The 17,315-nt window shown below is 44.0% G+C and overlaps 1 protein-coding gene across 1 annotated transcript in view; it reads right to left on the bottom strand.

Annotated features, from left to right (window-relative positions):
* Positions 1-17,315, bottom strand: part of CTRB2 (chymotrypsinogen B2) — a 141,470-nt gene that overhangs the window by 60,275 nt on the left and 63,880 nt on the right. The window lies entirely within an intron of this gene.

Raw genomic sequence — 17,315 nt, forward strand, 5'->3', positions numbered from 1 at the left:
AATTACCTTTGAATCATCGGGATGTGAGAGAGGAGGTACAACTGGACTCAGATCATGAGGCCCTTCAGGTTCGATGCCAAGACTCCACCTGCTCTCGAACTGAAAAACCAATATGCAGCACTGGAAGTGGTGGAGGTGGGAGCATCAGCGTGGAGGAATCGGAGCTTGAAATTCCCAAAGTTGATGGATCAGTGACCATTAAGAGGTGAAAGTTAGTGGTGGTTGGTGATTCTCAGGTACAGAGACGTCCATCTGCAGACCATATGTGATGTCCCAAAGAGGTGTGCTGTCTGACAGGTGCCAAAGTTCAAGATGTTACAGAGATCCTAATGACTATTATACAATGCTGCTCAACCATGCTGGCACAAATGATACTGCTAGGTACCCCTCTGAACGTTAAAAGCCAAGGCAGAGAAGCTTGCATCCTGGAGATGAGCATGTGGCTGTGCAGAAGGTGTTGTCAAGAGCATTTTGGCTTCCTGGACCATGGGATGTTTTTCCAAGGGCTGGTGAGCAGAGATGGTGTTCATATATCAAAAAAGTGAAGAAGAATCTTCAGCAGCAGACTGGCTAACCTCCTGAAGAGGACTTTAAACTAGAATCACTGGAGCAGAGTGATCAAAGTCCCACAGGTAAGTACAATCCCTCAGGTAAGTGAAGCATTAAATACCTCTACACAAATGGGAAAAAGGGGCAACATCTGGAAAGCAGTAATATACTAATGCCCGAAGTATAGGAAACAAGGTTTTAGATCTTGAGGCTATGATGGAAGAGGCTAATTTGAATTTAGTGGCAGTCACAGAGGTATGGTTCACAGAGATCCATGACTGAGATAGAGATATACCGGGCTATAATCTGTTCAGGAAAGACAGGGTAGGAAGAAAAGGAGGGGGAATGGCATTACATGTTAAAGATAATGTTAAAGCCACACAATTTCAGGATCTACAGGGTAAGGAAGAGGCACTGTGGGTCAATCTGGAAAGAGGGAATGGTAAATGTATATACATTGGTGTGATATAAAGACCTCCTTCACAGAAGAAATGGATAGAGATTTAATTGAAGACACTCAAAATGTAACGGTGAAAGGGGAAGTACTACTAATAGGTGATTTAGAGGGGCATTTTCGATAGGGATGTCCAAGTTTCGATTTGGACGTCCTTGCAAAACGTCCCAATCCAGGGGCGGGGAAACCTGTATTTTCGAAACAAGATGGACATCCATCTTTCATTTCGAAAATACCGTCAGGGATATCCAAATCCTTAAATTTTGCCATCCCTAGATTTGGACGTCCCTAGACATGGACGTTTCTGATTTCCAGCGATTTTTTTTTTTGTTTGTTTCGTATTTTTATTAAGGTTTTTCAAAACATAAAACAGAAAGGAAAAATCAAACGATAACAACAATCCATGGCAAATAAAATAAGCATAAATGAAAAAACAGAACATTATCAGCATTCCATTACAATACCCTTAGACAATCAACTTTAAAGCTTCTCAAAAATCAACTGCAACAGGCAGAACAGCACAGGAGACAATGTCATAGCCATGATTCCTTTGTTACTTACAAGGATCATGCATGCATCTACAAATCCTCAATTTCCAAAACAAAACAAGACTCCTATATACAGTGCATTAATAGGGCCCCAGATACCTCTGCTCTGTACTCTATTTCAAGTATCTTACTACATACCAACTCCAGTTGATGTCTCTGCTTCCCCTCCATCGGCCCAGACACTGGCCACCTATTTCTGAGATAAAATATCTTCTCTTTGAGATTCCATGGCCCTCACCAGTCACATGACTGGTGTTATATCAAGTCTACAGCTCTCTCACTAGCTTGCTAGATAGATTCAACATTCATGCGCACTCTGCAGTGATTCCAACCTTAAAGAGCATGAAGCTGACCATAGCATCCCTTGATCTCATCCCCATCACCATGCTTAAGCGCCACATAACCAATCAGGTTCCTACATTTATTCAATGGCCTTCACTAGTCTCCCTCAAGGCCAGGTTCCCTGCACCTGAAGATAGCCACCACATCAAGATTAAAGATCCACAAAATCCTAGTGCTTCTTGTCCCAATTACTGCTCAATTGTCATTCTACTTATTGTGCCAGAAGTCACTGAAAATATTGTCCTATCACAACTTAGTGACTTCGTAGAAAAAGCTAATGTGTTTTACCCAAACCAGACTGCATTCTGTCATCACCAGTGCACAGAGATCACCTTGATCGGTGTTACCACCTTCATCAGATACCATCTAGACCACTCAAAATCTGTACTCTTCATTTCTTTAGACTTATCCACTGCATTCGACCCAGTAGATCACTGCATTTTGAATGGTAGTAAGCAGACTAGGAAAAGATAATGCATGACTAGCACCATTGATGCTGGATGAGTAGCACCATTGATTTGTTTGATATGTGTATACTGTACATGTTTCTTTTATTGTGCATATATTGGATGTAAATCACTTAGGTTTTAAGCAGGTTATACATTTTTAAAATAAAAAAAAATCCTGCTTCACTGGCTACAAGAAATTGGCATTCTAGAACTGGCTCTAGACTGGTCCCATTCGTATCTGAATGATAGGGAATACATAGAGGGGCATTTTTGAATGGGGACGCCCATCACTAAGGGCGCCCATCTCCATGGACGGCGCGGCAAAGGGGCGGGGCCAACCGTATTTTCGAACAAGATGGGCGTCCATCTTTCGTTTCGAAAATACGGTTGGTGCCGGCCAAATCTCGACCTAAATGCTGAGATCGCCGGATGTAGAGATGGGCGCCCTCGGTTTTTCCCCATAATGGAAACCGATGGCACCTATCTCAAAAATGAACCAAACCAAGGCATTTGGTTGTGGAAGGGGCCAGGATTCGTAGTGCACTGGTCCCCCTCACATGCCAGATCACCAACCGGGCACCCTAGGGGGCACTACAGTGGACTTGGCAAATTGGTCCCAGGTGCATAGCTCCCTTACCTTGGGTGCTGAGCCCCCCAAAACCCACTCCTCACAACTATACACCACTACCATAGCCCTAAGGGGTGAAGGGGGGCACCCACATGTGGATACAGTAGGTTTCTGGTGGGTTTTGAAGGGCTCCCATTTTTCACCACAAGTGTAACAGGTTGGGGGGGCTGAAGTCCACTGCACCCACTAAAACTGCTCCAGGGACCTGCATACTGCTGTCATGGACCAGAGTATGACATTTGAGGCTGGCAAACAGGCTGGCAAATAAAGTTCTTAAAGTTATTTTTTTTGAGAGTGGGAGGGGGTTAGTGACCACTGGGAGAGTCAGGAGAGGTAATCCCTGATTCCCTCTGGTGGTCATCTGGGCAGGTCGGGCACTTTTTTGGGACTTGGACCTAAAAAAAAAAAGGAACCAAAAAAAGCGGACCAAATTCTCGCCAGGGACGCCCATTTTTTTCTATTATCGGTTGCAGCTGGCCATCTCTTAACTACACCCTGACATGCCTCTGTCCCGCCTTCGCTACCCTTCCGACACACCCCCGGGAACTTCGGCTGTCCCGGCGATGGAAAGCAGTTGGGGACGCCCAAAATCAGCTTTTGATTATGCCGATTCTGGCGCCCCTGATAGAAGGGCCCCTTCTCCCGATTTGAGCTGGATAGTGAGCTTTTAGAACAGGACCTCCGAGCCTTTCTCCACCAATTGTGGAGTACCTCAGGGATCAATATTGGTTACCACACTCTTCATTGTCTTTATGGCACCCCTTCTGACCCTCATTCAATCCATAGGCCTCATGGCTTATGTCTAATGTGGACAATATTCAGATATTTTTTCCCAGACCCCTCTGACTCTCATGATATCTACACCCTCAATTCCAAACTAACACAGGTAACATCCTGGCTTACTACTACTACACTGTAACTTAACGCAGTCAAATCAAAAGCCCTTTTATTCTTTGGTCTTATTGTCATAACTTTGTTCTCTTCGCTCTTACTTTGTGAAGCCCAAGTCCTGCTAGTATATTCTTTAAGGGTTCTGGACATCGCATTGGACAGTGTCCTCAGTTTTCGGTTCAACACTGCTTCCAAAAACTATACATCATCCAATCAGTCAGATCTCTTCTCCAGCAATCTGTTCTTCAAACATGTTTCCATTCTCTTGTTCTTAATCAAATAGACTACTGCAATACAGAAAGATCTTTACCATATTCAACTAATTCATAACACTTCTATTAAATTGATTTCAGGTTCAAAGAAAATATATCACACTCCCTCAAAAATGTACACTGGCTACGCATATCTCACTGAATTGTTTATAAGATTCTCCTTTTAGTTTTCAAAACCAGGAATACAGGCCTCCAGCTCTTTCTAGCTCACCTCCTAATACTATATTCTCTCTCCAGAGCCCTTCACTCACCACATCAAAATCTATTAGTTTTCCCCTCTTTTTGGCAAATAACATACATGTCAGTCCATCTTTTCAGTTGTTGGCCCTACCCTCTGGAAAGCGCTTTCTTCTTATCTACGTCAGTAGGACTCTCTACAGAGCTTCAAATCTCAATTAAAAACGTACCTCTTTGAAGATGCTTACACTTAGATATGTGGAGTCTTTCCCCTGGTGGGGCCTACCAGGCACAGTGACTGTCTCCCTCCCTTCCTGACTCACTTTCTCTCTCTCTTCTCTCCTATCATACATTATAGTTCACTATATTACATCTCCTCCCCTCTTTCTCACCCTCCTCCCTCCCCATGCCACTCTCTTCTCTACCTATGTACCTCCTGTTTTAGCATTATAAACAGGGCATTTTTTGAGGGGGTACTTGAAGGTACTGAGTACCGGCACCTTTTCCATTGTCTGCTAAAATTGACCCATGGTCCCCAAGTTTTAATGAAAGAGCTCAGGCTCTACACATCAATTCTGCCCTGTCATAGATTCTGTGACTGGTTGTAGGGAGCCTAGCTATTGTGGGGTGGGTCCCTCAGTGATCACTCCTCCCCTGAAGGGTGGCCTGGCATTTGCGTACCAGCAACGTTTTCACTAGAAAAAACACACTGATTATAAACCACATATATGGTCTTCCTGATTTGCAGTATAGCAAGTTACAAATAAACTTGGAAACTTGGATTTACATATGCCAATTGGTATTCCACAATCTACACAAGTAAGTGTAGTTACTTTTTATTTATGTCATTCAGGTACAGTAGTTATTTTTCTGTCCCCATCTAAATTTGTACCTGAAGCAACAGAAAGTTAAGTGACTTGAACTTTATCAGAAGAAGCCACACTAGAATTTGAAGCAGGCTCTCCTGGTTCACAGACCACTACTCTATTAGGCTACTCCTCCACTTACATAAGAACATAAGAGTAGCCATACTGGGTCAGACCAATGGTCCATCTAGCCCAGTATCCTGTTTTCCAAACAGTGGCCAAGTCAGGTCACAAGAACCTGGCAGAAACCCAAATCATGCCAACACTCCATACTACCAATCCCAGGGCAAGCAGTTGCTTCCCATGTCTGTCTCAATAGCATACTATGGACTTTTCCTCCAAGAATCTGTCCAAACCTTTTTTAAACCCAGATACGCTAACTGCTGTTACCACATCCTCAAGCAAAGAGTTCCAGAGTTCTATTCGTTGAGTGAAAAAATATTTCCTCCTATTTGTTTTAAAAGTATTTCCATATAACTTCCTCGAGTGTCCCCTAGTCTTTGTACTTTTGGAATAAGTAAAAAATCGATTTACTTCTACTCATTATACACCACTCAGGATTTTGTAGACCTCAATCATATCTCTCCTCATCCATCTCTTTTCCAAGCTGAAGATCCCTAACCTCTGTAGCCTTTCCTCATACGAGAAGATTTCCATCCCCTTTATCATTTTAGTCACTCTTCTTTGAACCTTTTCTAATTCCGCTATATCTTTTTTGAGCTATGGCGACCAGAACTGAACACACCATGGAGCGATACAAAGGTATTATAGTATTTTCGGTCCTACTTCACCATCCCTTTCCTAATAATTTCAAGCATCCTGTTTGCTTTTTTGGCTGCTGACGCACACTGAGCATAAGGCTTCACTTTCTCGGCTTCAGAACATTGGAGGTGCCTTTTATTATATAGCATGTGCTCGGTGCTTTTCTGTACCACATGGGGGGAATTTAATATATGCTGATTAAAGTGGAGGAGTGGCTGGAGGGGGTGCAGGGGAGATAGGACAATCGCTGGGTGGCTGGAGGGGTGGCAGGGGAGAGAGGAGAATCGCTGGGTGGCTGGAGGGGGGCAGAGGACACAGGAGAATCACTGGGTGGCTGGAGGGGGGGCAGGGGAGATAGGAGAATCACTGGGTGGCTGGAGGGGGGGCAGGGGAGAGGAGATTCGCTGGGTGACTGGAGGGAAGCAAGGGAAAAAGGAGAATCGCTGGGTGGCAGGAGGGGAGGCAGGGGAGAGAGGAGAATTGCTGGGTGGCTGGAGGGGGGGCAGGGGACACAGGAGAATTGCTGGGTGACTGGAGGGGGGCAGGGGAGAGAGGAGACTCAGTGGGTGGCTGGAGGGGTGGCAGGGGAGAAAAGAGCATCGGTGGGTGGCTGGAGGGGGGCAAGGGAAAAAGTAGAATCGCTGGGTGGCTGGAGGGGGGACAGAGGAGACACACTCACACCCAGCAGTCTCACTCTCTCTCTGTCACACACACACACACTCGCACATTCACTCTCTCTCTCTCACACACAGTCAATCTCACACATACTCTCTCAAACATACACACTCCGAGGAAAACCTTCCTAGCGTTCGTTTCATTTGTGTCAGAAACGGGCCTGTTTTACTAGTCATTTATAAATCTGTTAAATAGTACCGGTCCCAATACAGATCCCTGCAGCACTCCACTGTTCACTCTCCTCCATTGAGAGAAATGACCATTTAACCCTACCCTCTGTTTTCTGTCCAATAACCGATTCCTAATCCACACCAGAACCTTTTCTCCTATCGCATGACTCTTTATTTTTCTCAGGAGTCTCTCATGAGAAACTTTATCAAAAGCTTTCTGAAAATCTAGATACACTACATCAACCGGCTCACCTTTATCCACAGGTTTATTCATGCCTCAAAGAAATGAAGCAAATTGGTGAGGCAAGACTTTGTCTATTCTTTATAATAGTTTCCACTGTTTTGCCCGGCACCAATGTCAGGCTTACCAGTCTATAATTTCCAGGATCAACCCTAGAACCCTTTAAAAAAAATTGGCGTCACATTGGCCAGCCTCCAATCTTCAGGTACTATGGACGATTTTAATGACAGGTTACATATTACTAACAACAGATCAGCAATTTCATGCTTAAGTTCTTTGATGTATGCCATCCTGTCCAGGTGATTTACTACTATTTAATTTGTCAATTTGGCTCAGTACGTCTTCCAGGTTCACTGATATTTCTTTCAATTCCTCTGCATCATCACCCTTGAAAACCATTTCCAGTACAGGCAGATCTCTTACATCTTCTTTTATAAAGACAGAAGCAAGAATTCGTTCAGTTTCTCCACTGTGGACCTGTCCTCCCTGAGCGTCCCTTTTGCTCCTTCGTGATCTAATGGTTCCACGGATTCCCTCGCAGTCTTTCTGCTTCTGATGTACCTGAAAAAGTTGATACTATGAGTTTTAGCCTCTGCGGCAATTCATATTCTCTTTTAGCCTTCTTTATTATTATTATTTGTTACATTTGTATCCCACATTTTCCCACCCATTTGCAGGCTCAATGTGGCTTACATAGTACCGAGAGGCAATCGCCAGGATCGGTAGAGGAACAAATACAATTAGATGTTGGGGTTGAATAAGGTAGGTAGATTAGGCACATAAGGGTCAAAGATAGGGCGGGGAAAATAGTGTCCAATACGATCTTTGGATTTGCTGTGTTGCAGAGTCGAGGCGTCTATGTTGGGTCGGTAGGGTATGCCTTTCCGAACAGGTGGGTCTTTAGTGATTTCCGGAAGTTTAGATGGTCGTGAATTGTTTTGACAGCTTTAGGCAGTGCGTTCCATAGTCGTGTGCTTATGTAGGAGAAGTTGGATGCATAGGTTGTTTTTTTATTTGAGTCCTTTGCATCTGATTTGTCAGTGCTTATGTTGCTTCTTATTTTCTTCATTTGGATCCTTTTTCCATTCTTTGAAGGACAATCTTTTAGCTGTAGTGGTCTCTTTCACTTCACCTTTTAACCATGCTGGCTGATGTTATCTATTCTTTCCACCTTTGCAAGTACGTGGAATGTGCTTCCAAGATGGTATTTTTGAATAAAGTCCATGCCTGATTTAGTGTCCTAACCTTTGCAGCCAATTCTTTTAGTTTCTTTTTAACCATTTTCCTCATTATAATTGCACTTTTGAAAATTAAATGCAGCTTCAGTAGATTTCTTTTGCGGGTTCATCCCAGAAAGTAGCTCAAACTTGATCATGTTATGATCACTGTTTCCACAGGGGACCCAACACTGCCACCTCTCACACTGTGCCCTGCACACCACCAAGGACCAGATCCAAAATGGCTCCTCTTCTCGTCAGTTCACGGACCAGTTGCTCCAAGAAGCAGTCGTTTATTATATCTATAAAGTTTATCTCCCTGGCACTACCTGATGTAACATTTATCCAGTCAATATTGGGGTAATTGAAATCACCCATTATTATAGCGTTGCCCAATTTACCAGCTTTTCTAATCTCTGTAAACATTTCTTCATCTATCTGTTCATTCTGTCCCAGCGGAAAGTAGTACAGCCCTACAAGAATACTCCTTCCCTTCACACATGGAATTTCTATCCATAATGATTCCACACTGCTATTGTATCATGTGGAATGTTTATTTTATTTAACTCAATTCCCTCTTTAACATATAGCGCAACCCCCCCCCCCCCCCTCCAATACGATCCTTTCTATCATTGCACTACAATTTGTACCCTGTTAACACAGTGTCCTATTGATTGTCCTCTTTCCACTAAGTCTCTGAAATGCCTTTTATATCTACCTCATCATTTAGTGCTATATATTCTAACTCTCCCATCATATTTTTTAGGCTTCTAGCATTTGTATACAGGCACTTTAAATTGTGTTTTTTCCTTTGATCTACAAGCTGCTTTAGATGTTGAAGGGGATAATACACATCCTTTATCCTGCTCTTTCATTAAGTACACCTTGCTTACTTTAAGCATTGTTGAAACCTATCTACTGGGATTCCCTAAATGTCCTGTATCAGTAGTATCCTTCAAGGATACTCCACACCAAACCATCCGCTTCTGGTCGACTGTCAGCTTTCCCCGCACTTACAGTACATGAGTAACCCTGTCATTTTGCAAACCTATGCTTATACATGCCACTAGTTAACAAGCACTAGGGAATAAGGCTAAGAACTCCTTTAATACCTCTGTCCAAACCCCACCCAAACCATGCTCCCTTGTAATCTACACATAGTGCAGCTATACATATGTAAATGCTAGCTTTCTAAAATTGGGTTTTACACATGTATGCAGGTATTTACATGTGTAAATTGCAACTACTACTACTTATCATTTCTATAGCACTACTAGACATATGCAGCGCTATACACTGGACATGAAGAGACAGTCCCTGCTTGACAGAGCTTACATTCTAATTAGGATAGACAAACAGGACAATAAGGGATAAGGGAATTACTAAGGTGGGAGTCATAAAACATGGGTACTGAACAAGTGAGTAAGGGTTAGGAGTTAAAAGCAGCAAAAAAGGTGGACTTTTAGCTTAGATTTGAAGATGGCCAGAGATGGAGCTTGACGTACGGGCTTAGGAAGGCTATTCCAGGCATATGGTGCAACAAGATAAAAGGAACAGAATCTAGAGTTAGCAGTGTAGGAGAAGGGTACAGATAAGAGAGATTTACCCAGTGAATGGAGTTCCTGGGGAGGAGTGTAGGGAGAAATAAGAGTGGAGAAGTACTGAGGAGCTCAAGAGTGAATGCACTTATAAGTCAATAAGAGGAGTTTGAACTATATGCGGAAATGGATAAGGAGCCAATGAAGTGACTTGAGGAAAGGGATAACATGAGTATAGTGACACTGGCAGAATATAAGTTGTGCAGCAGAATTTTGAACAGATTGAAGAGGAGAGAGATGGCTTAGTGGAAGATCTGTGAGAAGCCAGTTGCGATAGTCTAAGCGAGAGGTGATAAGAATGTGGATAAGGGTTCTGGTAGTGTGCTCAGAAAGGATAGGACAAATTTTGGAGATATTATAGAGAAAGAAATGACAGGCTTTAGAAGTCTGTTGAATATGTGCAGAGAAGGAGAGAGAGGAGTTGAAGATGATCCCAAGGTTATGAGCTGATGAGACAGGGAGGATGAGAGTGTTATCCACAGAGATAGAGAAAGGGGGAAGAGGAGAGGTTGGTTTATGGGGAAAGATTAAGAAGCTCAGTCTTGGTCATGTTTAGTTTCAGACGGCGGTGAGACATCCAGGCAGCAATGTCAGACAGGCAAGCTGATACTTGGGCCTGGATTCCTGCTGAAATTTCTGGTGTGGAGAGGTAGATCTGGGAGTCATCAGCGTAAAGGTGATAATGAAAACCATGGAATGAGATCAGAGTACAAAGGGACAAAGTAAAGATGGAGAAAAGAAGAGGTCCCAGGAAAGATCCCTGACATACACCACCTGATAGTGAGATAGAAGTGGAGGAGGAACCACCAGAGTATACAATAAAAGTACGATGGGAGAGATAATAAAACCAGGAAAGAACAGAGCCCGGAAATCCAAGTGAGGACAGAATATCAAAGAATAAGCGGTGATCAACAGTGTCAAAAGCAGCAGATCGAGAAGAATAAGGATAGAATAGAGACCTTTGGACCTGGCCAGGAACAGGTCATTGGAGATTTTAGCAAGTGCTGTTTCAGTTGAATGAAGAAGGCGAAAGGCAGATTGAAGTGGATAAAGAATAGCTTGAGATGAAAGAAAGTCAAGACAACAGCAATGAACAACATGTTCAAATATCTTGGATAGGAAAGGGTGGATGAAGAAGGCAAAAGCCAGATTGAAGCGGATCCAGAATAGCTTGAGATGAAAGAAAGTCAAGACAACAGTGATGAACAACATGTTCAAGTATCTTGGATAGGAAAGGGTGGAGGGAGATGGGGCAATAGTTGGAAGGACAGGTAGAGTCCAGTGAAGGTTTTTGAGGAGTGGTGTGACTACGGCATGATTGAAGGCATCAGGAACAGTCGCAGTGGAAAGTGAAAGATTGAGGTTATGACAGATAAAAGGGATGACGGTAGGAGAGATAGTGCTAAGTAGATGGGTGGGAATAGGATCAGAGGAACAGGTAGTTATTTGGGGGAGGAAATAAAATGTGCAGTTTCCTCTTCAGTGATTTCAGAAAAGGAGGCAGGGATGGAAGGAGGTTGAGAGAATGAACTAAGGGAAGGAGAGGTGGAGGTGACTTGGTTGAGAATTCAAGTTTAATCTTGTGAACCTTATCATGAAAGTACTCAAGCCAGAGTCTGGGAAGAAAGTAAAGGGGGAGTTGGAGGTGAGGTCACTTTGAGGAGAGAGTTCAGTGAGGTAAAGAAACGTTGAGGGTTTGAGCCAACAGAATTTGTCAACTGGATGTAGTAATCCTGTTTGGCATGAGAAAGAGCAGACTGGAAGGAGGTCAGCACGAATTTGAAATGCATGAAGTCAGCATGGGCATGGGATTTCAGCCAAACAATGATCGGACCAAATTACAAAGACACACACAAACTTTTCTACATTGTAAATAAGTTGCTAGACACCACACCAGTTACAAACAACAGCAAAGATATACCAGGGGCCGACGACCTCGCAAAATACTTCAAGGAGAAAATCTTACAACTACAACTTAAAATACCCACCAGCCCCATTGAATACGCCACACTCCTAAACTGTCTAGACCCAGAAGACGGAATATATCCAGCAGACAGGATATGGACCGAATTTGAAGTACTGCCAGAGGACCTCATCTCAAAAATGCTCAAAAGATTCACCAAATCCCAATGCAAACTAGATACCTGCCCAAACAACCTCATGAAATCAGCTCCCCAACAATTTATAAAAGACCTAACGAACCACATGAACTTTATGCTACAAAACGGACTTTTCCCAAAAGAAAAAAGGAAACATTTTACTCACCCCAATACCCAAAGACACAAAGAAATACGCAAGTGAAATAACCAACTACAGACCAGTAGCATCTATACCACTAATAACCAAAATAACCGAAGGGATGGTAACCAAACAACTCACAAACTATCTCAACAAATTCTCAATACTGCATGATGCCCAATCAGGATTCCGATCAAATCACAGCACAGAAACAGTACTAATTACCCTAATGACCAAATTCAAAGAAATGATAGCAACCGGCAACAATATACTCCTCTTACAATTTGACATGTCGAGTGCCTTTTTTATGGTTGACCATGGAATCTTACTACACATACGTGAATATTTTGGTATCGGAGGTAAAGTCCTAAACTGGTTTAAGGGGTTCTTAACATTATGCTCTTATCAGGTCACTTCAAATTCAACTACTTCTGATGCATGGACACCTGAATGTGGAGTATCCCAGGGATCCCCCCTCTCACCAACCATTTTCAACCTAATGATGGTTCCCTTGGCAAAACTTCTATCAAACCACAACCTAAACCCATACATATATGCCTATGACGTAACGATATATATTCCCTTCAAACAAGATATTAATGAAATATCCAACGAAATCAACCAAAGTCTACACATCATGAACACCTGGGCAGATGCATTCCGATTGAAACTGAACGCAGGAAAAACTCAATGCCTCATACTTACCTCCCAATACAACACGAAGAAATTTACTGCTATTAACACACCCAAACTAAATCTACCAATCTCAGAAACTCTAAAACTCCTTGGAGTCACCATTGACCGCCATCTAACACTTGAGACTCATGCTAACAACACTACCAAAAGATGTTCTACTCCATGTGGAAACTGAAAAGAATAAGACCATTCTTTCCGAGATCTGTCTTCCGCAGCCTAGTGCAATCACTTGTACTCAGTCATCTGGATTACTGCAACTCACTATACGCAGGATGCAAAGAACAAATACTGAGAAAACTTCAAACAGCCCAGAACACAGCAGCCAGACTCATTTTCGGAAAACCAAAATACGAAAGTGCAAAACCCTTACGCAAGAAACTTCACTGGCTCCCACTCAAGGAACGTATCACCTTTAAAGTATGCACATTAGTCCACAAAATCATTCATGGTGAAGCCCCTACATACATTTCTGACTTAATAGACCTGCCACCTAGAAACGCCAAAAGATCATCCCGAACCTTCCTCAACCTCCACTTCTCTAAGTGCAAAGGCATAAAATACAAAGCACTGCATGCATCAACCTTCTCCCATATGAGCACGCAGTTCTGGAACACACTACCACGCAGCCTGAAGACGACCTACGAACTAACCGACTTCCGCAAACTATTGAAGACTCATCTCTTTGAGAACATCTACTGCAAGGACCAAAACAAATGAATTCTCACACACTTTAGAAAAACACCAATTCACTCTCTTCTGAATTCTCTTCCCCATACTGTCACCACACTCAAAACCACACTCACAGACAAAACTGTTACACCCTAAAGTCCTTTCGTTATTGTCCCATCGCCCTATCATTTCCCCATTGTCACATTCCATTGCTTTATTCTTAGATGATATTTTGACTTTGACCTTATCTTCACACAACTCTTCACAACGCACCCATAATCATATTATGACCAATTGTATTTCTACTTTCACAACGTATTGTAAGCTACACTGAGCCCGCAAATAGGTGGGAAAATGTGGGATACAAATGCAATAAAATAAATAAATAAATAAAGGCATTCAGCAGAGCGGGCACAGGAACTTAGGTAGCAGATTCTAAAGATTAGCCAAGGCTGGGGTTTGGTACGCCTTACAGAATAGGGAATGGGAGGAGCAAGAGTATCCAGAGCAGAGGAGACAGTAGACAGACTTGGATAACATAGTGGTTGAGAAGAGATTTGAAACACTGGACGACATAGTAGAAGAGTCAATAGCCTGAAGATTCCTAAATGTATTGGTTGAGATTAGACGGGACTGGGGAGGAGGGTGTTTAAGTGTGAAAGTTATCAGATGATGGTCAGAGAGGGGAAGAGCTGAGGCGCAGAAACTGGATAGTGAGCAGTTGGAAAAGATCAAGACAGTGGCTATTCTGGTGAGTGGGGTTAGTGGAGCACAGTTGAAGATTGAAAGAGGATGTTAAAGCGAGAAACTGAGAAGCATAAAAGTCAAAGGGATCATTAGTATGAATGTTAAAATCCCCAAGAATGAGGGAAGGAGATGAAGGCTCAAGAAAGAAGGAAAGTCAGGTGTCAAAGTCAGTGAGAAAGGAAGAAAGGGACTTATCAGGGGGTCAATAAATGACTACTACACAGAGAGGAGGAGGAGTGAATAGATAGATGGAGTGGACTTCAAAGGAAGAAAAGCAGTGAGACTGAGGTGGAAGAAGAGGTTGAAATCTATAGGAGGGTGAAAGTAGTAGCCCGACAGCACCTTGGCTGCCAACCAGGCGTGGAGTATGGGAGAAAAGGTAACCTCCATGACACAGGGCCGTGGCTGAAGCACAGTCTTCAGGGCAAAGCCAAGTCTCAGTTAGGGCAAGCAGATGGAGAGTACGAGAGATAAAGAGGTCGTGGATGTAGGAAAGTTTGTTGCAGACAGAACGGGTCTGCACATGGGAAAGGCAGGGAAGAAGGGGGGGAGCAGAGGAACAGAAATTAGATTGAAGACATCACAGTGTGACCTGTACGAATAAGATGAAAGCTAATGTGGAGGACCAGGATTGGGTTTGATATCCCCAGTGGAAAGCAGGAGAAGGAGCAAGAGAGTACAGAGAAGAGTAGGAGAGGCATGACAGCGATGAAGGCAAGATGTACTCAGATAGAATGGAGATGGTTGAATGGAAGGAAGGAAATGTTGAAGGTTGAGAGCTGAGAAGGGAGAAGACAAAAGATATGGTGAGATGATGAAAGCAGAATGTGGGCAATGTGTTCCTGCAGTATACAGTGGTTTCAGATGGAGAAAGAGATTAGGAAGGGACAGTACCAAGAAGAGAAAGTGTACTGGAGCCATAAGATGTAACTGGGAGAAAGTGTATAGAGAAAATGCTTCGGCACCTGGAGCGTAGGCCCTGGGAGGATCAGGGTGAACCTGGGAGTCACCCCGGATATGCAGATGGACTGTAAGTCCTCCATACACCTGGAAAGCAGCTCGCTGGGCACCTCCAACACACACCTCCCAGCCAAGAAAAGGCTTACCAGGGGTTGGCATTCCTCCCCCTGAGGACTTCTAAACTAAGGACCATTGGTTACAAAATATCCACCTATGCACATATTTCAGCCATGTACATTTATACTTACTCCCTAACTGGTATAAATATCCATAGCCGCATTTTAGTCATGGTTTTGGCATATTTTGTTCTGGTATTTTATAAACACACGTAGACATCTATCAGGCTCATTTTCGAAAGAGATGGACGTCCAAAAAGTGACATAAATCGGCACTTGGACATCAATTTCACAGAAATATCCAAATCGGTATAATCGAAACCGCATTTTGGACGTCTTTTGTCACGACTGTGACTTTATTCCATGCCTACACTCACCTTGCCTCCGGGTGACTGGGTCCTGTGGTTGCTGTGGACTGCTTTTTCCTGTTTCCCAGACGTCTTCCAGGTTCCATTCCAGTCCTGATGTTCCAGCTTTCCAGACTTCCCCGGTGGTTCTGCTGTCAAGCCTCACTGGTGACATCATCTGTAATTGCCTTATTAAGCACCTGGGAACTTTCAGGCTTTGCCTTTGCAACTTTCAGATGTGCTTTTGTCTGAGAGTGTTTGTTGCTGCTCTAGCTCTGCTAGTATCTGCTTTGTGTGTCCTTAGCTTTAGTTTCTTCTGTTTGTTTTTGCCTGGTGTGTCTTTAACTTTAGTTCCTTGCTGCTGTATTTGCTCTGCCTAGCTTCAGTTCCTTACTGTTTGTTGCTGTTTTGCTCCTGGTCAGTTCTAGTTTCCCTCCTGCTGTTTCAGCCCTGTGTGTCTTTAACTTTAGTTCCCTGCTGCTGTATCTGCTCTGCCTAGCTCCAGTTCCTTATTGTTTCCCTGATCTGTCTGTTTTCTGCTATAGTTCTGCTTGTTCCACCCTGGCTGTCCTTAGCTTTAGCCCTTCCCCATTCGTGTCTGCCTTGCCTGAGTACTCCAGTTTGTGGTTCCAGTCCAGCCAAGCCAAGTCTGCTCTAGCTTGTGGTTCCAGTCCAGTCAAGCCAAGTCTGCTCCTGCTTGTGGTTATAGTCCAGTCAAGCCAAGTCTGCTCCAGCTTGTGGTTCCAGTCCAGCCAAGCCTAGTCCGCTCCAGCTTGTGGTTCCAGTCCAGCCAAGCCTAGTCCGCTCCAGCTTGTGGTTCCAGTCTAGTCCCAGGTCCGCTCCAGCTTGTGGTTCCAGTCCAGTCAAGCCAAGTCTGCTCCAGCTTTTGGTTCCAGACCAGCCAAGCCAAGTCTGTTCTAGTGTGTGGTTCCTGTCCAGTCTGTTGGTGTTTGTCCGCGCTTCCCTGTTGGGTGGTCTTCCTGCTGTTGCTGGTCTCTGGCAGCAGCCCAAGGGCTCACTACTCCAGATCGCTTGCAGCGACGTGACATCTTTCTCAGAAGTCAGTTGTAAGGACAGCCAAATCTCAAGGGGGCATATCGGAGGCATGTTCAAGGCGGGACTTGGGCGTTCCTAAGACTTGGACATCTTTGAGCCATAATGAAACAAAGCAAAAACATCCAGTACTAAAACTTGGACGTTTTAAGCTGGACCTGTTTTTATTACGAAGAAGGCACAAAAAGGTGCCCCAAATGACCACTGGAGGGAATAAGGGATGACCTTCCCTTACTCCCCCAGTGGTCACTAACCCCCTCCCACCCCCAAAAAGTGTGGTGAAGAACATTACTTGCCAGCCTCTATGCCAGCCTCAGATGTCATATTCAGGTCCATGACAGCAGTATGCAGATCCCTGGAGTATTTTAGTGCACTTCAGACAGGTGTACCCAGGCCCATCCCCCCACTACCTGTTACACTTGTGCAGGAAACTGTGAGCCCTCCAAAACCCACCAGAACCCACTGTACCCACATATAGGTGCCCCCTTCACCCATAAGGGCTATGGTAGTGGTGTACAGTTGGGGGTAGTGGGTTTTGGGGGGCTCAGCACACAAGGTAAGGGAGCTGTGTACCTGGGAGCATTTTATGAAGTCCACTGCAGTGTCCCCTAGGGTGCCCGATTGCTGTCCTGGTATGTCAGGGGGACCAG

The sequence above is a fragment of the Microcaecilia unicolor genome, chromosome 5 (genome assembly GCF_901765095.1).
Source record: "Microcaecilia unicolor chromosome 5, aMicUni1.1, whole genome shotgun sequence".
NCBI lineage: Eukaryota > Metazoa > Chordata > Amphibia > Gymnophiona > Siphonopidae > Microcaecilia > Microcaecilia unicolor.